The sequence below is a fragment of the Phalangium opilio genome, unplaced genomic scaffold, assembly GCF_054372755.1.
Source record: "Phalangium opilio isolate 3A_F unplaced genomic scaffold, DU_Popi_V2 ptg000201l_1, whole genome shotgun sequence".
Classification (NCBI taxonomy): domain Eukaryota; kingdom Metazoa; phylum Arthropoda; class Arachnida; order Opiliones; family Phalangiidae; genus Phalangium; species Phalangium opilio.
In genome coordinates this window covers 395,640-414,715 of record NW_028324214.1, presented here as the reverse complement: position 1 = coordinate 414,715, position 19,076 = coordinate 395,640, and the positions used below count along the sequence as shown (strand labels likewise).

The window sequence follows — 19,076 nt, the reverse complement described above, 5'->3', positions numbered from 1 at the left end:
CGTTTATTTTAGTTAATTAGATATTACGATAATGAATAAGGGGGAAAAGCTCAGTGGAAGAGCATTCGACTGCAGATCGAGAGGTCCTTGGTTCAAACCAGAGTTCCCCTTGTAACAGCACGGATCGTGGCCATTATTTTAGTTAATTAGACATTACAGTCATGAACAAGGGGAATAGCTCAGTGGTAGAGCATTCGTCTGCAGATCGAGAGCTCTTTGGTTCAAACCCGAGTTCCTTCTGTAACAGCACGGGTCATTGCCTTTATTTTACGTAATTAGACATTACGATTATGAACAAGGGGGAATAGCTCAGTGGTAGAGCATTCAACTGCAGAGCGAGAGGTCCTTGGTTCAAGCCCGAGTTCCCCCTGTAAAAGCACGGATCATTGCCTTTATTTTAGTTAATTAGACATTACGGTTATGAACAAGGAGGAATTGCTCAGTGGTAGAGCATTCGACTGCAGATCGAGAGGTCCTTGATACAAACCCGAGTTCCCCCTGTAACAGCACGGGTCATTGCCTTTATTTTAGTTAATTAGACAATACGGTTTTGAACAAGGAGGAATAGCTCAGTGGTAGAGCATTGGACTGCAGATCGAGAGCTCTTTGGTTCAAACCCAAGTTCCCCCTGTAACTGCACGAATCATTGCGTTTATTTTAGTTAATTAGATATTACGATAATGAACAAGGGGGAAAAGCTCAGTGGAAGAGCATTCGACTGCAGATCAAGAGGTCCTTGGTTCAAACCAGAGTTCCCTTTGTAACAGCACGGATCGTGGTTATTATTTTAGTTAATTAGACATTACAGTCATGAACAAGGGGAATAGCTCAGTGGTAGAGCATTTGTCTGCAGATCGAGAGGTCCTTGGTTCAAACCCGAGTTCCCCCTGAAACTGCACGGATCCTTGCCTTTATTTTATTTAATTAGACATGACGGATATGAACAAGGGGGAATAGCTCAGTGGAGGAGCATTCCACTGCAGATCGAGAGGTACTTGGTCCAAACCCGAGTTCCCCCTGTAACAGCACTGATCATTTCGTTTATTTTAGTTAATTAGTCATATTGGACAAGAGGGAATACCTCAGTGGTAGAGCATTCGACTGCAGATCGAGAGGTACTCGGTTCAAACCCGAGTTCCCCCTGTTACAGCACGGATCATTGCCTTTATTTTAGTTAATTAGACATTACGGTTATGAACAAGGAGGAATAGCTCAGTGGTAGAGCATTCGACTGCAGATCGAGAGATCTGTGGTTCAAACCTGAGTTCCCGCTGTAACAGCACTGATCATTGCCTTTATTTTATTTAATTAGAGATTACGGTTATGAACAAAAGGGAATAGCTCAGTGGAGGAGCATTCCACTGCAGATCGAGAGGTCCTTGGTTCAAACTGAGTTCCCTTGTAACAGCACTAATCATTTCGTTTATTTTAGTTAATTAGTCATAATGGACAAGAGGGAATACCTCAGTGGTAGAGCATTCGACTGCAGATCGAGAGGTCCTTCGTTCAAACCCGAGTTCCCCCTGTAACAGCACGGATCATTGCCTTTATTTTATTTAATTAGAGATTACGGTTATGAACAAGGGGGAATAGCTCAGTGGAGGAGCATTCCACTGCAGATCGAGAGGTCCTTGGTTCAAACTGAGTTCCCTTGTAACAGCACTAATCATTTCGTTTATTTTAGTTAATTAGTCATAATGGACAAGAGGGAATACCTCAGTGGTAGAGCATTCGACTGCAGATCGAGAGGTCCTTCGTTCAAACCCGAGTTCATACTGTAACAGCACGGAGCATTGCCTTTATTTTACATAATTAGACATTACGGTTATGAACAAGGGGGAATAGCGCAGTGGTAGAGCATTCGACTGCAGATCGAGAGCTCTTTGGTTCAAACCCGAGTTCCCCCTGTAACAGCACGGATCATTGCGTTTATTTTAGTTAGTTAGACATTACGGATATGAACAAGGGGGAAGAGCTCAGTGGAGGAGCATTCCACTGCAGATCGAGAGGTACTTGGTTCAAACCAGAGTTCCCCCTGTAAAAGCACGGATCATTGCCTTGATTTTAGTTAATTAGACATTACGGTTATGGACAAGGAGGAATAACTCAGTGGTAGAGCATTCGACTGCAGATCGAGAGCTCTTTGGTCCAAACCCGAGTTCCTTCTGTAACAGCACGGGTAATTGCCTTTATTTTACGTAATTAGACATTACGATTATGAACAAGGGGGAATAGCTCAGTGGTAGAGCATTCGACTGCAGATCGAGAGGTCCTTGGTTCAAGCCCGAGTTCCCCCTGTAAAAGCACGGATCATTGCCTTTATTTTAGTTAATTAGACATTACGGTTATGAACAAGGAGGAATTGCTCAGTGGTAGAGCATTCGACTGCAGATCGAGAGGTACTCGATTCAAACCCGAGTTCCCCCTGTAACAGCACGGGTCATTGCCTTTATTTTAGTTAATTAGACAATACGGTTATGAACAAGGAGGAATAGCTCAGTGGTAGAGCATTCGACTGCAGATCGAGAGCTCTTTGGTTCAAACCCGAGTTCCCCCTGTAACTGCACGGATCATTGCGTTTATTTTAGTTAATTAGATATTACGATAATGAACAAGGGGGAAAAGCTCAGTGGAAGAGCATTCGACTGCAGATCAAGAGGTCCTTGGTTCAAACCAGAGTTCCCTTTGTAACAACTCGGATCGTGGCCATTATTTTAGTTAATTAGACATTACAGTCATGAACAAGGGAAATAGCTCAGTGGTAGAGCATTCGTCTGCAGATCGAGAGGTCCTTGGTTCAAACCCGAGTTCCCCCTGTAACTGCACGGATCCTTGCCTTTATTTTATTTAATTAGACATGACGGATATGAACAAGGGGGAATAGCTCAGTGGAGGAGCAATCCACTGCAGATCGAGAGGTACTTGGTCCAAACCCGAGTTCCCCCTGTAAAAGCACTGATCATTTCGTTTATTTTAGTTAATTAGTCATAATGGACAAGAGGGAATACCTCAGTGGTAGAGCATTCGACTGAAGATCGAGAGGTCCTCGGTTCAAACCCGAGTTCCCCTGTAACAGCACGGGTCATTGCCTTTATTTTAGTTAATTAGACAATACGGTTATGAACAAGGAGGAATAGCTCAGTGGTAGAGCATTCGACTGCAGATCGAGAGCTCTTTGGTTCAAACCCGAGTTCCCCCTGTAACTGCACGGATCATTGCGTTTATTTTAGTTAATTAGATATTACGATAATGAACAAGGGGGAAAAGCTCAGTGGAAGAGCATTCGACTGCAGATCAAGAGGTCCTTGGTTCAAACCAGAGTTCCCTTTGTAACAACTCGGATCGTGGCCATTATTTTAGTTAATTAGACATTACAGTCATGAACAAGGGAAATAGCTCAGTGGTAGAGCATTCGTCTGCAGATCGAGAGGTCCTTGGTTCAAACCCGAGTTCCCCCTGTAACTGCACGGATCCTTGCCTTTATTTTATTTAATTAGACATGACGGATATGAACAAGGGGGAATAGCTCAGTGGAGGAGCAATCCACTGCAGATCGAGAGGTACTTGGTCCAAACCCGAGTTCCCCCTGTAAAAGCACTGATCATTTCGTTTATTTTAGTTAATTAGTCATAATGGACAAGAGGGAATACCTCAGTGGTAGAGCATTCGACTGAAGATCGAGAGGTCCTCGGTTCAAACCCGAGTTCCCCCTGTTACAGCACGGATCATTGCCTTTATTTTAGTTAATTAGACATTACGGTTATGAACAAGGAGGAATAGCTCAGTGGTAGAGCATTCGACTGCAGATCGAGAGATCTGTGGTTCAAACCCGAGTTCCCCCTGTAACAGCACGGATCATTGCGTTTATTTTAGTTAGTTAGACATTACGGATATGAACAAGGGGGAGTAGCTCAGTGGAGGAGCATTCCACTGCAGATCGAGAGGTACTTGGTTCAAACCAGAGTTCCCCCTGTAACAGCACGGGTCATTGCCTTTATTTTACGTAATTAGACATTACGATTATGAACAAGGGGGAATAGCTCAGTGGTAGAGCATTCCACTGCAGATCGAGAGGTACTTGGTTCAAGCCCGAGTTCCCCCTGTAAAAGCACGGATCATTGCCTTTATTTTAGTTAATTAGACATTACGGTTATGAACAAGGAGGAATTGCTCAGTGGTAGAGCATTCGACTGCAGATCGAGAGGTACTTGATTCAAACCCGAGTTCCCCCTGTAACAGCACGGGTCATTGCCTTTATTTTAGTTAATTAGACAATACGGTTATGAACAAGGAGGAATAGCTCAGTGGTAGAGCATTCGACTGCAGATCGAGAGCTCTTCGGTTCAAACCCGAGTTCCCCCTGTAACTGCACGGATCAATGCGTTTATTTTAGTTAATTAGATATTACGATAATGAACAAGGGGGAAAAGCTCAGTGGAAGAGCATTCGACTGCAGATCAAGAGGTCCTTGGTTCAAACCAGAGTTCCCTTTGTAACAGCACGGATCGTGGCCATTATTTTAGTTAATTAGACATTACAGTCATGAACAAGGGAAATAGCTCAGTGGTAGAGCATTCGTCTGCAGATCGAGAGGTCCTTGGTTCAAACCCGAGTTCCCCCTGTAACTGCACGGATCCTTGCCTGTATTTTATTTAATTAGACATGACGGATATGAACAAGGGGGAATAGCTCAGTGGAGGAGCATTCCACTGCAGATCGAGAGGTCTGTGGTTCAAACCCGAGTTCCCCCTGTAACAGCACTGATCATTTCGTTTATTTTAGTTAATTAGTCATAATGGACAAGAGGGAATACCTCAGTGGTAGAGCATTCGACTGAAGATCGAGAGGTCCTCGGTTCAAACCCGAGTTCCCGCTGTTACAGCACGGATCATTGCCTTTATTTTAGTTAATTTGACATTACGGTTATGAACAAGGAGGAATAGCTCAGTGGTAGAGCATTCGACTGCTGATCGAGAGATCTGTGGTTCAAACCCGAGTTCCCCCTGTAACAGCACAAATCATTGCCTTTATTTTATTTAATTAGAGATTACGGTTATGAACAAGGGGAATAGCTCAGTGGAGGAGCATTCCACTGCAGATCGAGAGGTACTTGGTTCAAACTGAGTTCCCTTGTAACAGCACTAATCATTTCGTTTATTTTAGTTAATTAGTCAAAATGGACAAGAGGGTATACCTCAGTGGTAGAGCATTCGACTGCAGATCGAGAGGTCCTTGGTTCAAACCCGAGTTCCACCTGTAACAGCACGGATCATTGCGTTTATTTTAGTTAATTAGATATTACGATAATGAACAAGGGGGAATAGCTCAGTGGTAGAGCATTCGACTGCAGATCGAGAGGTCCTTGGTTCAAACCGAAGTTCCCCCTGTAATAGCATGGATCGTTGCGTTTATTTTAGTTAATTAGATATTACGGTTATGATCAAGGGGGAATAGCTAAGTGGTAGAGCATTCGACTGCAGATCGAGAGGTCCTTGATTCAAATCCGAGTTCCCCCTGTAAAAGCACGGATCATTGCCTTTATTTTAGTTAATTAGACAATACGGTTATGAACAAGGAGGAATAGCTCAGTGGTAGAGCATTCGACTGCAGATCGAGAGTTCTTTGGTTCAAACCCGAGTTCCCCTGTAACAGCACGGATCATTGCGTTTATTTTAGTTAATTAGATATTACGATAATGAATAAGGGGGAAAAGCTCAGTGGAAGAGCATTCGACTGCAGATCGAGAAGTCCTTGGTTCAAACCAGAGTTCCCCTTGTAACAGCACGGGTCATTGCCTTTATTTTACGTAATTAGACATTACGGTTATAAACAAGGGGGAATAGCTAAGTGGTAGAGCATTCGACTGCAGATCGAGAGGTCCTTGGTTCAAACCAGAGTTCCCCTTGTAACAGCACGGATCGTGGCCATTATTTTAGTTAATTAGACATTACAGTCATGAACAAGGAGAATAGCTCAGTGGTAGAGCATTCGTCTGCAGATCGAGAAGTCCTTGGTTCAAACCCGAGTTCCCCCTGTAACTGCACGGATCCTTGCCTTTATTTTATTTAATTAGACATTACGGATATGAACAAAGGGGAATAGCTCAGTGGAGGAGCATTCCACTGCAGATCGAGAAGTACTTGGTCCAAACCCGAGTTCCCCCTGTAACAGCACTGATCATTTCGTTTATTTTAGTTAATTAGTCATAATGGACAAGAGGGAATACCTCAGTGGTAGAGCATTCGATTGCAGATCGAGAGGCCCTTGGTTCAAACCCGAGTTCCCCCTGTTACAGCACGGATCATTGCCTTTATTTTATTTAATTAGACATTACAGTTATGAACTAGGAGGAATAGCTCAGTGGTAGAGCATTCGACTGCAGATCGAGAGGTCCTTGGTTCAAACCCGAGTTCCCCCTGTTAAAGCACGGATCATTGCCTTTATTTTCTTTAATTAGAGATTACGGTTATGAACAAGGGGAATAGCTCAGTGGAGGAGCATTCCACTGCAGATCGAGAGGTCCTTGGTTCAAACTGAGTTCCCTTGTAACAGCACTAATCATTTCGATTATTTTAGTTAATTAGTCAAAATGAACAAGAGGGTATACCTCAGTGGTAGAGCATTCGACTGCAGATCGAGAGGTCCTTGGTTCAAACCCGAGTTCCCCCTGTAACAGCACGGATCATTGCGTTTATTTTAGTTAATTAGATATTACGATAATGAACAAGGGGGAATAGCTCAGTGGTAGAGCATTCGACTGCAGATCGAGAGGTCCTTGGTTGAAACCGAAGTTCCCCCTGTAATAGCATGGATCGTTGCGTTTATTTTAGTTAATTAGATATTACGGTTATGAACAAGGGGGAATAGCTCAGTGGTAGAGCATTCGACTGCAGATCGAGAGGTCCTTGGTTCAAGCCCGAGTTCCCCCTGTAAAAGCACGGATCATTGCCTTTATTTTAATTAATTAGACATTACGGTTATGAACAAGGAGGAATTGCTCAATGGTAGAGCATTCGACTGCAGATCGTGAGGTCCTTGGTTCAAACCCGAGTTCCTTCTGTAACAGCACGGGTCATTGCCTTTATTTTACGTAATTAGATATTACGGTTATAAACAAGGGGGAATAGCTAAGTGGTAGAGCATTCGACTGCAGATCGAGAGGTCCTTGATTCAAACCCGAGTTCCCCCTGTAACTGCACGGATCCTTGCCTTTCTTTTATTTAATTAGACATTACGGATATGAACAAGGGGGAATAGCTCAGTGGTAGAGCATTCGACTGCAGATCGAGAGCTCTTTGGTTCAAACCCGAGTTCCTTCTGTAACAGCACGGGTCATTGGCATTATTTTACGTAATTAGACATTACGGTTATGAACAAGGGGGAATAGCTAAGTGGTAGAGCATTCGACTGCAGATCGAGAGGTCCTTACTTCAAATCCGAGTTCCCCCTGTAAAAGCACGGATCACTGCCTTTATTTTAGTTAATTAGACAATACGGTTATGAACAAGGAGGAATAGCACAGTGGTAGAGCATTCGACTGCAGATCGAGAGCTCTTTGGTTCAAACCCGAGTTCCCCCTGTAACAGCACGGATCATTGCGTTTATTTTAGTTAATTAGATATTACGATAATGAATAAGGGGGAAAAGCTCAGTGGAAGAGCATTCGACTGCAGATCGAGAGGTCCTTGGTTCAAACCAGAGTTCCCCTTGTAACAGCACGGATCGTGGCCATTATTTTAGTTAATTAGACATTACAGTCATGAACAAGGGGAATAGCTCAGTGGTAGAACATTCGTCTGCAGATCGAGAGGTCCTTGGTTCAAACCCGAGTTCCCCCTGTAACTGCACGGATCCTTGCCTTTATTTTATTTAATTAGACATTACGGATATGAACAAGGGGGAATAGCTCAGTGGAGGAGCATTCCACTGTAGATCGAGAGGTACTTGGTCCAAACCCGAGTTCCCCCTGTAACAACACTGATCATTTCGTTTATTTTAGTTAATTAGACATTACGGTTATAAACAAGGAGGAATAGCTCAGTGGTAGAGCATTCGACTGCAGATCGAGAGATCTTTGGTTCAAACCCGAGTTCCCCCTGTAACAGCACTGATCATTGCCTTTATTTTATTTAATTAGACATTACGGTTATGAACAAGGGGGAATAGCTCAGTGGAGGAGCATTCCACTGCAGATCGAGAGGTCCTTGGTTCAAACTGAGTTCCCTTTTAACAGCACTGATCATTGCCTTTATTTTAGTTAATTAGACATTACGGTTATGAACAAGGAGGAATAGCTCAGTGGTAGAGCATTCGACTGCAGATCGAGAGCACTTCGGTTCAAACCCGAGTTCCCCCTGTAACAGCACTGATCATTTCGTTTATTTTAGTTAATTAGTCATAATGGACAAGAGGAAATACCTCAGTGGTAGAGCATTCGACTGCAGATCGAGAGGTCCTTGGTTCAAACCCGAGTTCCCCCTGTTACAGCACGGATCATTGCCTTTATTTTAGTTAATTAGACATTACGGTTATGAATAAGGGGGAATAGCTCAGTGGTAGGGCATTCGACTGCAGATCGAAAGGTCCGTGGTTCAAACCCGAGTTCCCCCTGTAAAAGCACGGATCATTGCCATTATTTTAGTTAATTAGACATTACGGTTATGAACAAGGAGGAATAGCTCAGTGGTAGAGCATTCGACTGCAGATCGAGAGGTCCTTGGTTCAAACCCGAGTTCCCCCTGTTACAGCACGGATCATTGCCTTTATTTTAGTTAATTAGACATTACGGTTATGAACAACGGGGAATAGCTCAGTGGTAGAGCATTCGACTGCAGATCGAGAGGTCCTTGGTCCAAACCCGATTTCCCCCTGTAACAGCACGGAGCATTGCCTTTATTTTACATAATTAGACATTACGGTTATGAACAAGGGGGAATAGCTCAGTGGTAGAGCATTCGACTGCAGATCGAGAGCTCTTTGGTTCAAACCCGAGTTCCCCCTGTAACAGCACGGATCATTGCCTTTATTTTAGTTAATTAGACATTACGGTTATGAACAAGGGGGAATAGCTCAGTGGTAGAGCATTCGACTGCAGATCGAGAGCTCTTTGGTTCAAACCCGAGTTCCCCCTGTAACAGCACGGATCATTGCCTTTATTTTAGTTAATTAGACATTACGGTTATGAACAAGGGGGAATCGCTCAGTGGTAGAGCGTTCGACTGCAGATCGAGAGGTACTTGGTCCAAACCCAACCCGAGTGCCCCCTGTAACAGCACGGAGCATTGCCTTTATTTTACATAATTAGACATTACGGTTATGAACAAGGGGGAATAGCTCAGTGGTAGAGCATTCGACTGCAGATCGAGAGGTCCTTGGTTCAAACCCGAGTTCCCCCTGTAAAAGCACGGATCATTGCCTTTATTTTAGTTAATAAGACATTACGGTTATGAACAAGGGGGAATAGCTCAGTGGTAGAGCATTCGACTGCAGATCGAGAGGTACTTGGTCCAAACCCAACCCGAGTGCCCCCTGTAACAGCACGGAACATTGCCTTTATTTTACATAATTAGACATTACGGTTATGAACAAGGGGGAATAGCTCAGTGGTAGAGCATTTGACTGCAGATCGAGAGATCTTTGGTTCAAACCCGAGTTCCACCTGTAACAGCACTGATCGTTGCCTTTATTTTATTTAATTAGAGATTACGGTTATGAACAAGGGGGAATAGCTCAGTGGAGGAGCATTCGACTGCAGATCGAGAGGTCCTTGGTTCAAACCAGAGTTCATCCTGTGACAGCACGGAGCATTGCCTTTATTTTACATAATTAGACATTACGGTTATGAACAAGGGGGAATAGCTCAGTGGTAGAGCATTCGACTGCAGATCGAGAGGTCCTTGGTTCAAACCCGAGTTCCGCCTGTAAAAGCACGGATCATTTCCTTTATTTTAGTTAATTAGACATTACGGTTATGAACAAGGTGGAATAGCTCAGTGGTAGAGCATTCGACTGCATTTCGAGAGGTCCTTGGTTCAAACTGAGTTCCCTTGTAACAGCACTGATCATTGCCTTTATTTTAGTTAATTAGACATTACGGTTACGAACAAGGAGGAATAGTTCAGTGGTAGAGCATTCGACTGCAGATCGAGAGCTCTTTGGTTCAAACCCGAGTTCCCCCTGTAACAGCACGGATCATTGCGTTTATTTTAGTTAATTAGATATTACGATAATGAACAAGGGGGAAAAGCTCAGTGGAAGAGCATTCGACTGCAGATCGAGAGGTCCTTGGTTCAAACCCGAGTTCCGCCTGTAAAAGCACGGATCATTTCCTTTATTTTAGTTAATTAGACATTACGGTTATGAACAAGGGGGAATAGCTCAGTGGTAGAGCATTCGACTGCAGATCGAGAGGTCCTTGGTTCAAACCCGAGTTCCGCCTGTAAAAGCACGGATCATTTCCTTTATTTTAGTTAATTAGACATTACGGTTATGAACAAGGGGGAATAGCTCAGTGGTAGAGCATTCGACTGCAGATCGAGAGGTACTTGGTCCAAACCCAACCCGAGTGCCCCCTGTAACAGCACGGAGCATTGCCTTTATTTTACGTAATTAGATATTACGGTTATGAACGAGGAGGAATAGCTCAGTGGTAGAGCATTCGACTGCAGATCGAGAGGTCCTTGGTTCAAACCCGAGTTCCGCCTGTAAAAGCACGGATCATTTCCTTTATTTTAGTTAATTAGACATTACGGTTATGAACAAGGGGGAATAGCTCAGTGGTAGAGCATTCGACTGCAGATCGAGAGGTACTTGGTCCAAACCCAACCCGAGTGCCCCCTGTAACAGCACGGAGCATTGCCTTTATTTTACGTAATTAGATATTACGGTTATGAACGAGGAGGAATAGCTCAGTGGTAGAGCATTCGACTGCAGATCGAGAGCTCTTTGGTTCAAACCCGAGTTCCTTCTGTAACAGCACGGGTCATTGCCTTTATTTTACGTAATTAGACATTACGGTTATAAACAAGGGGGAATAGCTAAGTGGTAGAGCATTCGACTGCAGATCGAGAGGTCCTTGATTCAAACCCGAGTTCCCCCTGTAACTGCACGGATCCTTGCCTTTATTTTAGTTAATTAGATATTACGGTTATGAACAAGGGGGAATAGCTCAGTGGTAGAGCATTCGACTGCAGATCGAGAGCTCTTTGGTTCAAACCCGAGTTCCCCCTGTAACAGCACGGATCATAGCCTTTATTTTAGTTAATTAGACATTACGGTTATGAACAAGGGGGAATCGCTCAGTGGTAGAGCGTTCGACTGCAGATCGAGAGGTACTTGGTCCAAACCCAACCCGAGTGCCCCCTGTAACAGCACGGAGCATTGCCTTTATTTTACATAATTAGACATTACGGTTATGAACAAGGGGGAATAGCTCAGTGGTAGAGCATTCGACTGCAGATCGAGAGGTCCTTGGTTCAAACCCGAGTTCCCCCTGTAAAAGCACGGATCATTGCCTTTATTTTAGTTAATAAGACATTACGGTTATGAACAAGGGGGAATAGCTCAGTGGTAGAGCATTCGACTGCAGATCGAGAGGTACTTGGTCCAAACCCAACCCGAGTGCCCCCTGTAACAGCACGGAACATTGCCTTTATTTTACATAATTAGACATTACGGTTATGAACAAGGGGGAATAGCTCAGTGGTAGAGCATTTGACTGCAGATCGAGAGATCTTTGGTTCAAACCCGAGTTCCTCCTGTAACAGCACTGATCGTTGCCTTTATTTTATTTAATTAGAGATTACGGTTATGAACAAGGGGGAATAGCTCAGTGGAGGAGCATTCCACTGCATTTCGAGAGGTCCTTGGTTCAAACTGAGTTCCCTTGTAACAGCACTGATCATTGCCTTTATTTTAGTTAATTAGACATTACGGTTACGAACAAGGAGTAATAGCTCAGTGGTAGAGCATTCGACTGCAGATCGAGAGCTCTTTGGTTCAAACCCGAGTTCCCCCTGTAACAGCACGGATCATTGCGTTTATTTTAGTTAATTAGATATAACGATAATGAACAAGGGGGAAAAGCTCAGTGGAAGAGCATTCGACTGCAGATCGAGAGGTCCTTGGTTCAAACCCGAGTTCCCCCTGTAAAAGCACGGATCATTGCCTTTATTTTAGTTAATTAGACATTACGGTTGTGAACTAGGAGGAATAGATCAGTGGTAGAGCATTCGACTGCAGATCGAGAGGTCCTTGGTTCAAACCAGAGTTCATCCTGTGACAGCACGGAGCATTGCCTTTATTTTACATAATTAGACATTACGGTTATGAACAAGGGGGAATAGCTCAGTGGTAGAGCATTCGACTGCAGATCGAGAGGTCCTTGGTTCAAACCCGAGTTCCGCCTGTAAAAGCACGGATCATTTCCTTTATTTTAGTTAATTAGACATTACGGTTATGAACAAGGGGGAATAGCTCAGTGGTAGAGCATTCGACTGCAGATCGAGAGGTCCTTGGTTAAAACCCGAGTTCCGCCTGTAAAAGCACGGATCATTTCCTTTATTTTAGTTAATTAGACATTACGGTTATGAACAAGGGGGAATAGCTCAGTGGTAGAGCATTCGACTGCAGATCGAGAGGTACTTGGTCCAAACCCAACCCGAGTGCCCCCTGTAACAGCACGGAGCATTGCCTTTATTTTACGTAATTAGATATTACGGTTATGAACGAGGAGGAATAGCTCAGTGGTAGAGCATTCGACTGCAGATCGAGAGCTCTTTGGTTCAAACCCGAGTTCCTTCTGTAACAGCACGGGTCATTGCCTTTATTTTACGTAATTAGACATTACGGTTATAAACAAGGGGGAATAGCTAAGTGGTAGAGCATTCGACTGCAGATCGAGAGGTCCTTGATTCAAACCCGAGTTCCCCCTGTAACTGCACGGATCCTTGCCTTTATTTTATTTAATTAGACATTACGGATATGAACAAGGGGGAATAGCTCAGTGGAGGAGCATTCCACTGCAGATCGAGAGGTACTTGGTCCAAACCCGAGTTCCCCCTGTAACAGCACTGATCATTTCGTTTATTTTAGTTAATTAGTCATAATGGACAAGAGGGAATACCTCAGTGGTAGAGCATTCGATTGCAGATCGAGAGGTCCTTGGTTCAAACCCGAGTTCCCCCTGTTACAGCACGGATCATTGCCTTCATTTTATTTAATTAGACATTACGGTTATGAACAAGGGGAATAGCTCAGTGGTAGAGCATTCGACTGCAGATCGAGAGGTACTTGGTACAAACCCGATTTCCCCCTATAACAGCACGGAGCATTGCCTTTATATTACATAATTAGACGTTACGGTTATGGACAAGGAGGAATAGCTCAGTGGTAGAGCATTCGACTGCAGATCGAGAGCTCTTTGGTTCAAACCCGAGTTCCTTCTGTAACAGCACGGGTCATTGCGATTATTTTACGTAATTAGACATTACGGTTATGAACAAGGGGGAATAGCTAAGTGGTAGAGCATTCGACTGCAGATCGAGAGGTCCTTACTTCAAATCCGAGTTCCCCCTGTAAAAGCACGGATCACTGCCTTTATTTTAGTTAATTAGACAATACGGTTATGAACAAGGAGGAATAGCACAGTGGTAGAGCATTCGACTGCAGATCGAGAGCTCTTTGGTTCAAACCCGAGTTCCCCCTGTAACAGCACGGATCATTGCGTTTATTTTAGTTAATTAGATATTACGATAATGAATAAGGGGGAAAAGCTCAGTGGAAGAGCATTCGACTGCAGATCGAGAGGTCCTTGGTTCAAACCAGAGTTCCCCTTGTAACAGCACGGATCGTGGCCATTATTTTAGTTAATTAGACATTACAGTCATGAACAAGGGGAATAGCTCAGTGGTAGAGCATTCGTCTGCAGATCGAGAGGTCCTTGGTTCAAACCCGAGTTCCCTCTGTAACTGCACGGATCCTTGCCTTTATTTTATTTAATTAGACATTACGGATATGAATAAGGGGGAATAGCTCAGTGGAGGAGCATTCCACTGTAGATCGAGAGGTACTTGGTCCAAACCCGAGTTCCCCCTGTAACAACACTGATCATTTCGTTTATTTTAGTTAATTAGACATTACGGTTATAAACAAGGAGGAATAGCTCAGTGGTAGAGCATTCGACTGCAGATCGAGAGATCTTTGGTTCAAACCCGAGTTCCCCCTGCAACAGCACTGATCATTGCCTTTATTTTATTTAATTAGACATTACGGTTATGAACAAGGGGGAATAGCTCAGTGGAGGAGCATTCCACTGCAGATCGAGAGGTCCTTGGTTCAAACTGAGTTCCCTTTTAACAGCACTGATCATTGCCTTTATTTTAGTTAATTAGACATTACGGTTATGAATAAGGGGGAATAGCTCAGTGGTAGGGCATTCGACTGCAGATCAAAAGGTCCGTGGTTCAAACCCGAGTTCCCCCTGTAAAAGCACGGATCATTGCCATTATTTTAGTTAATTAGACATTACGGTTATGAACAAGGAGGAATAGCTCAGTGGTAGAGCATTCGACTGCAGATCGAGAGGTCCTTGGTTCAAACCCGAGTTCCCCCTGTTACAGCACGGATCATTGCCTTTATTTTAATTAATTAGACATTACGGTTATGAACAACGGGGAATAGCTCAGTGGTAGAGCATTCGACTGCAGATCGAGAGGTACTTGGTCCAAACCCGATTTCCCCCTGTAACAGCACGGAGCATTGCCTTTATTTTACATAATTAGACATTACGGTTATGAACAAGGGGGAATAGCTCAGTGGTAGAGCATTCGACTGCAGATCGAGAGATCTTTGGTTCAAACCCGAGTTCCCCCTGTAACAGCACGGATCATTGCCTTTATTTTAGTTAATTAGACATTACGGTTATGAACAAGGGGGAATAGCTCAGTGGTAGAGCATTCGACTGCAGATCGAGAGCTCTTTGGTTCAAACCCGAGTTCCCCCTGTAACAGCACGGATCATTGCCTTTATTTTAGTTAATTAGACATTACGGTTATGAACAAGGGGGAATAGCTCAGTGGTAGAGCGTTCGACTGCAGATCGAGAGGTACTTGGTCCAAACTCAACCCGAGTGCCCCCTGTAACAGCACGGAGCATTGCCTTTATTTTACATAATTAGACATTACGGTTATGAATAAGGGGGAATAGCTCAGTGGTAGAGTATTCGACTGCAGATCGAGAGGTCCTTGGTTCAAACCCGAGTTCCACCTGTAACAGCACTGATCGTTGCCTTTATTTTATTTAATTAGAGATTACGGTTATGAACAAGGGGGTATAGCTCAGTGGAGGAGCATTCCACTGCATTTCGAGAGGTCCTTGGTTCAAACTGAGTTCCCTTGTAACAGCACTGATCATTGCCTTTATTTTATTTAATTAGACATTACGGTTACGAACAAGGAGGAATAGCTCAGTGGTAGAGCATTCGACTGCAGATCGAGAGCTCTTTGGTTCAAACCCGAGTTCCCCCTGTAACAGCACGGATCATTGCGTTTATTTTAGTTAATTAGATATAACGATAATGAACAAGGGGGAAAAGCTCAGTGGAAGAGCATTCGACTGCAGATCGAGAGGTCCTTGGTTCAAACCCGAGTTCCCCCTGTAAAAGCACGGATCATTGCCTTTATTTTAGTTAATTAGACATTACGGTTGTGAACTAGGAGGAATAGATCAGTGGTAGAGCATTCGACTGCAGATCGAGAGGTCCTTGGTTCAAACCAGAGTTCATCCTGTGACAGCACGGAGCATTGCCTTTATTTTACATAATTAGACATTACGGTTATGAACAAGGGGGAATAGCTCAGTGGTAGAGCATTCGACTGCAGATCGAGAGGTCCTTGGTTCAAACCCGAGTTCCGCCTGTAAAAGCACGGATCATTTCCTTTATTTTAGTTAATTAGACATTACGGTTATGAACAAGGGGGAATAGCTCAGTGGTAGAGCATTCGACTGCAGATCGAGAGGTACTTGGTCCAAACCCGATTTCCCCCTGTAACAGCACGGAGCATTGCCTTTATTTTACATAATTAGACGTTACGGTTATGAACAAGGGGGAATAGCTCAGTGGTAGAGCATTCGATTGCAGATCGAGAGGTCCTTGGTTCAAACCCGAGTTCCCCCTGTTACAGCACGGATCATTGCCTTCATTTTATTTAATTAGACATTACGGTTATGAACAAGGGGAATAGCTCAGTGGTAGAGCATTCGACTGCAGATCGAGAGGTACTTGGTCCAAACCCGATTTCCCCCTGTAACAGCACGGAGCATTGCCTTTATATTACATAATTAGACGTTACGGTTATGGACAAGGAGGAATAGCTCAGTGGTAGAGCATTCGACTGCAGATCGAGAGCTCTTTGGTTCAAACCCGAGTTCCTTCTGTAACAGCACGGGTCATTGCGATTATTTTACGTAATTAGACATTACGGTTATGAACAAGGGGGAATAGCTAAGTGGTAGAGCATTCGACTGCAGATCGAGAGGTCCTTACTTCAAATCCGAGTTCCCCCTGTAAAAGCACGGATCACTGCCTTTATTTTAGTTAATTAGACAATACGGTTATGAACAAGGAGGAATAGCACAGTGGTAGAGCATTCGACTACAGATCGAGAGCTCTTTGGTTCAAACCCGAGTTCCCCCTGTAACAGCACGGATCATTGCGTTTATTTTAGTTAATTAGATATTACGATAATGAATAAGGGGGAAAAGCTCAGTGGAAGAGCATTCGACTGCAGATCGAGAGGTCCTTGGTTCAAACCAGAGTTCCCCTTGTAACAGCACGGATCGTGGCCATTATTTTAGTTAATTAGACATTACAGTCATGAACAAGGGGAATAGCTCAGTGGTAGGGCATTCGTCTGCAGATCGAGAGGTCCTTGGTTCAAACCCGAGTTCCCTCTGTAACTGCACGGATCCTTGCCTTTATTTTATTTAATTAGACATTACGGATATGAATAAGGGGGAATAGCTCAGTGGAGGAGCATTCCACTGTAGATCGAGAGGTACTTGGTCCAAACCCGAGTTCCTCCTGTAACAACACTGATCATTTCGTTTATTTTAGTTAATTAGACATTACGGTTATAAACAAGGAGGAATAGCTCAGTGGTAGAGCATTCGACTGCAGATCGAGAGATCTTTGGTTCAAACTTGAGTTCCCCCTGCAACAGCACTGATCATTGCCTTTATTTTATTTAATTAGACATTACGGTTATGAACAAAGGGGAATAGCTCAGTGGAGGAGCATTCCACTGCAGATCGAGAGGTCCTTGGTTCAAACTGAGTTCCCTTTTAACAGCACTGATCATTGCCTTTATTTTAGTTAATTAGACATTACGGTTATGAATAAGGGGGAATAGCTCAGTGGTAGGGCATTCGACTGCAGATCAAAAGGTCCGTGGTTCAAACCCGAGTTCCCCCTGTAAAAGCACGGATCATTGCCATTATTTTAGTTAATTAGACATTACGGTTATGAACAAGGAGGAATAGCTCAGTGGTAGAGCATTCGACTGCAGATCGAGAGGTCCTTGGTTCAAACCCGAGTTCCCCCTGTTACAGCACGGATCATTGCCTTTATTTTAATTAATTAGACATTACGGTTATGAACAACGGGGAATAGCTCAGTGGTAGAGCATTCGACTGCAGATCGAGAGGTACTTGGTCCAAACCCGATTTCCCCCTGTAACAGCACGGAGCATTGCCTTTATTTTACATAATTAGACATTACGGTTATGAACAAGGGGGAATAGCTCAGTGGTAGAGCATTCGACTGCAGATCGAGAGATCTTTGGTTCAAACCCGAGTTCCCCCTGTAACAGCACGGATCATTGCCTTTATTTTAGTTAATTAGACATTACGGTTATGAACCAGGGGGAATAGCTCAGTGGTAGAGCATTCGACTGCAGATCGAGAGCTCTTTGGTTCAAACCCGAGTTCCCCCTGTAACAGCACGGATCATTGCCTTTATTTTAGTTAATTAGACATTACGGTTATGAACAAGGGGGAATAGCTCAGTGGTAGAGCGTTCGACTGCAGATCGAGAGGTACTTGGTCCAAACTCAACCCGAGTGCCCCCTGTAACAGCACGGAGCATTGCCTTTATTTTACATAATTAGACATTACGGTTATGAATAAGGGGGAATAGCTCAGTGGTAGAGTATTCGACTGCAGATCGAGAGGTCCTTGGTTCAAACCCGAGTTCCACCTGTAACAGCACTGATCGTTGCCTTTATTTTATTTAATTAGAGATTACGGTTATGAACAAGGGGGTATAGCTCAGTGGAGGAGCATTCCACTGCATTTCGAGAGGTCCTTGGTTCAAACTGAGTTCCCTTGTAACAGCACTGATCATTGCCTTTATTTTATTTAATTAGACATTACGGTTACGAACAAGGAGGAATAGCTCAGTGGTAGAGCATTCGACTGCAGATCGAGAGCTCTTTGGCTCAAACCCGAGTTCCCCCTGTAACAGCACGGATCATTGCGTTTATTTTAGTTAATTAGATATAACGATAATGAACAAGGGGGAAAAGCTCAGTGGAAGAGCATTCGACTGCAGATCGAGAGGTCCTTGGTTCAAACCCGAGTTCCCCCTGTAAAAGCACGGATCATTGCCTTTATTTTAGTTAATTAGACATTACGGTTGTGAACTAGGAGGAATAGATCAGTGGTAGAGCATTCGACTGCAGATCGAGAGGTCCTTGGTTCAAACCAGAGTTCATCCTGTGACAGCACGGAGCATTGCCTTTATTTTACATAATTAGACATTACGGTTATGAACAAGGGGGAATAGCTCAGTGGTAGAGCATTCGACTGCAGATCGAGAGGTCCTTGGTTCAAACCCGAGTTCCGCCTGTAAAAGCACGGATCATTTCCTTTATTTTAGTTAATTAGACATTACGGTTATGAACAAGGGGGAATAGCTCAGTGGTAGAGCATTCGACTGCATTTCGAGAGGTCCTTGGTTCAAACTGAGTTCCCTTGTAACAGCACTGATCATTGCCTTCATTTTAGTTAATTAGACATTA

At 43.8% G+C, this 19,076-nt stretch overlaps 12 non-coding genes across 12 annotated transcripts; all 12 read left to right on the top strand.

Moving 5' to 3' along the window:
* Nucleotides 1-2,225: 2,225 nt before the first annotated feature.
* TRNAC-GCA (transfer RNA cysteine (anticodon GCA)) lies at nt 2,226-2,297 on the top strand. Its single transcript has one exon. It is a non-coding gene; the product is annotated as a tRNA-Cys (tRNA).
* A 2,636-nt stretch (nt 2,298-4,933) lies between these two features.
* Nucleotides 4,934-5,005, top strand: TRNAS-GCU (transfer RNA serine (anticodon GCU)). The gene has a single exon. It is a non-coding gene; the product is annotated as a tRNA-Ser (tRNA).
* A 1,852-nt stretch (nt 5,006-6,857) lies between these two features.
* TRNAC-GCA (transfer RNA cysteine (anticodon GCA)) lies at nt 6,858-6,929 on the top strand. Its single transcript has one exon. It is a non-coding gene; the product is annotated as a tRNA-Cys (tRNA).
* A 2,394-nt stretch (nt 6,930-9,323) lies between these two features.
* On the top strand, nt 9,324-9,395 carry TRNAC-GCA (transfer RNA cysteine (anticodon GCA)). The gene has a single exon. It is a non-coding gene; the product is annotated as a tRNA-Cys (tRNA).
* A 453-nt stretch (nt 9,396-9,848) lies between these two features.
* Nucleotides 9,849-9,920, top strand: TRNAC-GCA (transfer RNA cysteine (anticodon GCA)). Its single transcript has one exon. It is a non-coding gene; the product is annotated as a tRNA-Cys (tRNA).
* A 446-nt stretch (nt 9,921-10,366) lies between these two features.
* TRNAC-GCA (transfer RNA cysteine (anticodon GCA)) lies at nt 10,367-10,438 on the top strand. Its single transcript has one exon. It is a non-coding gene; the product is annotated as a tRNA-Cys (tRNA).
* A 193-nt stretch (nt 10,439-10,631) lies between these two features.
* On the top strand, nt 10,632-10,703 carry TRNAC-GCA (transfer RNA cysteine (anticodon GCA)). The gene has a single exon. It is a non-coding gene; the product is annotated as a tRNA-Cys (tRNA).
* A 718-nt stretch (nt 10,704-11,421) lies between these two features.
* Nucleotides 11,422-11,493, top strand: TRNAC-GCA (transfer RNA cysteine (anticodon GCA)). Its single transcript has one exon. It is a non-coding gene; the product is annotated as a tRNA-Cys (tRNA).
* Nucleotides 11,494-12,334: 841 nt separating this feature from the next.
* TRNAC-GCA (transfer RNA cysteine (anticodon GCA)) lies at nt 12,335-12,406 on the top strand. The gene has a single exon. It is a non-coding gene; the product is annotated as a tRNA-Cys (tRNA).
* Nucleotides 12,407-15,842: 3,436 nt separating this feature from the next.
* TRNAC-GCA (transfer RNA cysteine (anticodon GCA)) lies at nt 15,843-15,914 on the top strand. The gene has a single exon. It is a non-coding gene; the product is annotated as a tRNA-Cys (tRNA).
* Nucleotides 15,915-16,102: 188 nt separating this feature from the next.
* Nucleotides 16,103-16,174, top strand: TRNAC-GCA (transfer RNA cysteine (anticodon GCA)). The gene has a single exon. It is a non-coding gene; the product is annotated as a tRNA-Cys (tRNA).
* Nucleotides 16,175-18,831: 2,657 nt separating this feature from the next.
* TRNAC-GCA (transfer RNA cysteine (anticodon GCA)) lies at nt 18,832-18,903 on the top strand. The gene has a single exon. It is a non-coding gene; the product is annotated as a tRNA-Cys (tRNA).
* The last annotated feature ends 173 nt before the right edge of the window (nt 18,904-19,076 follow it).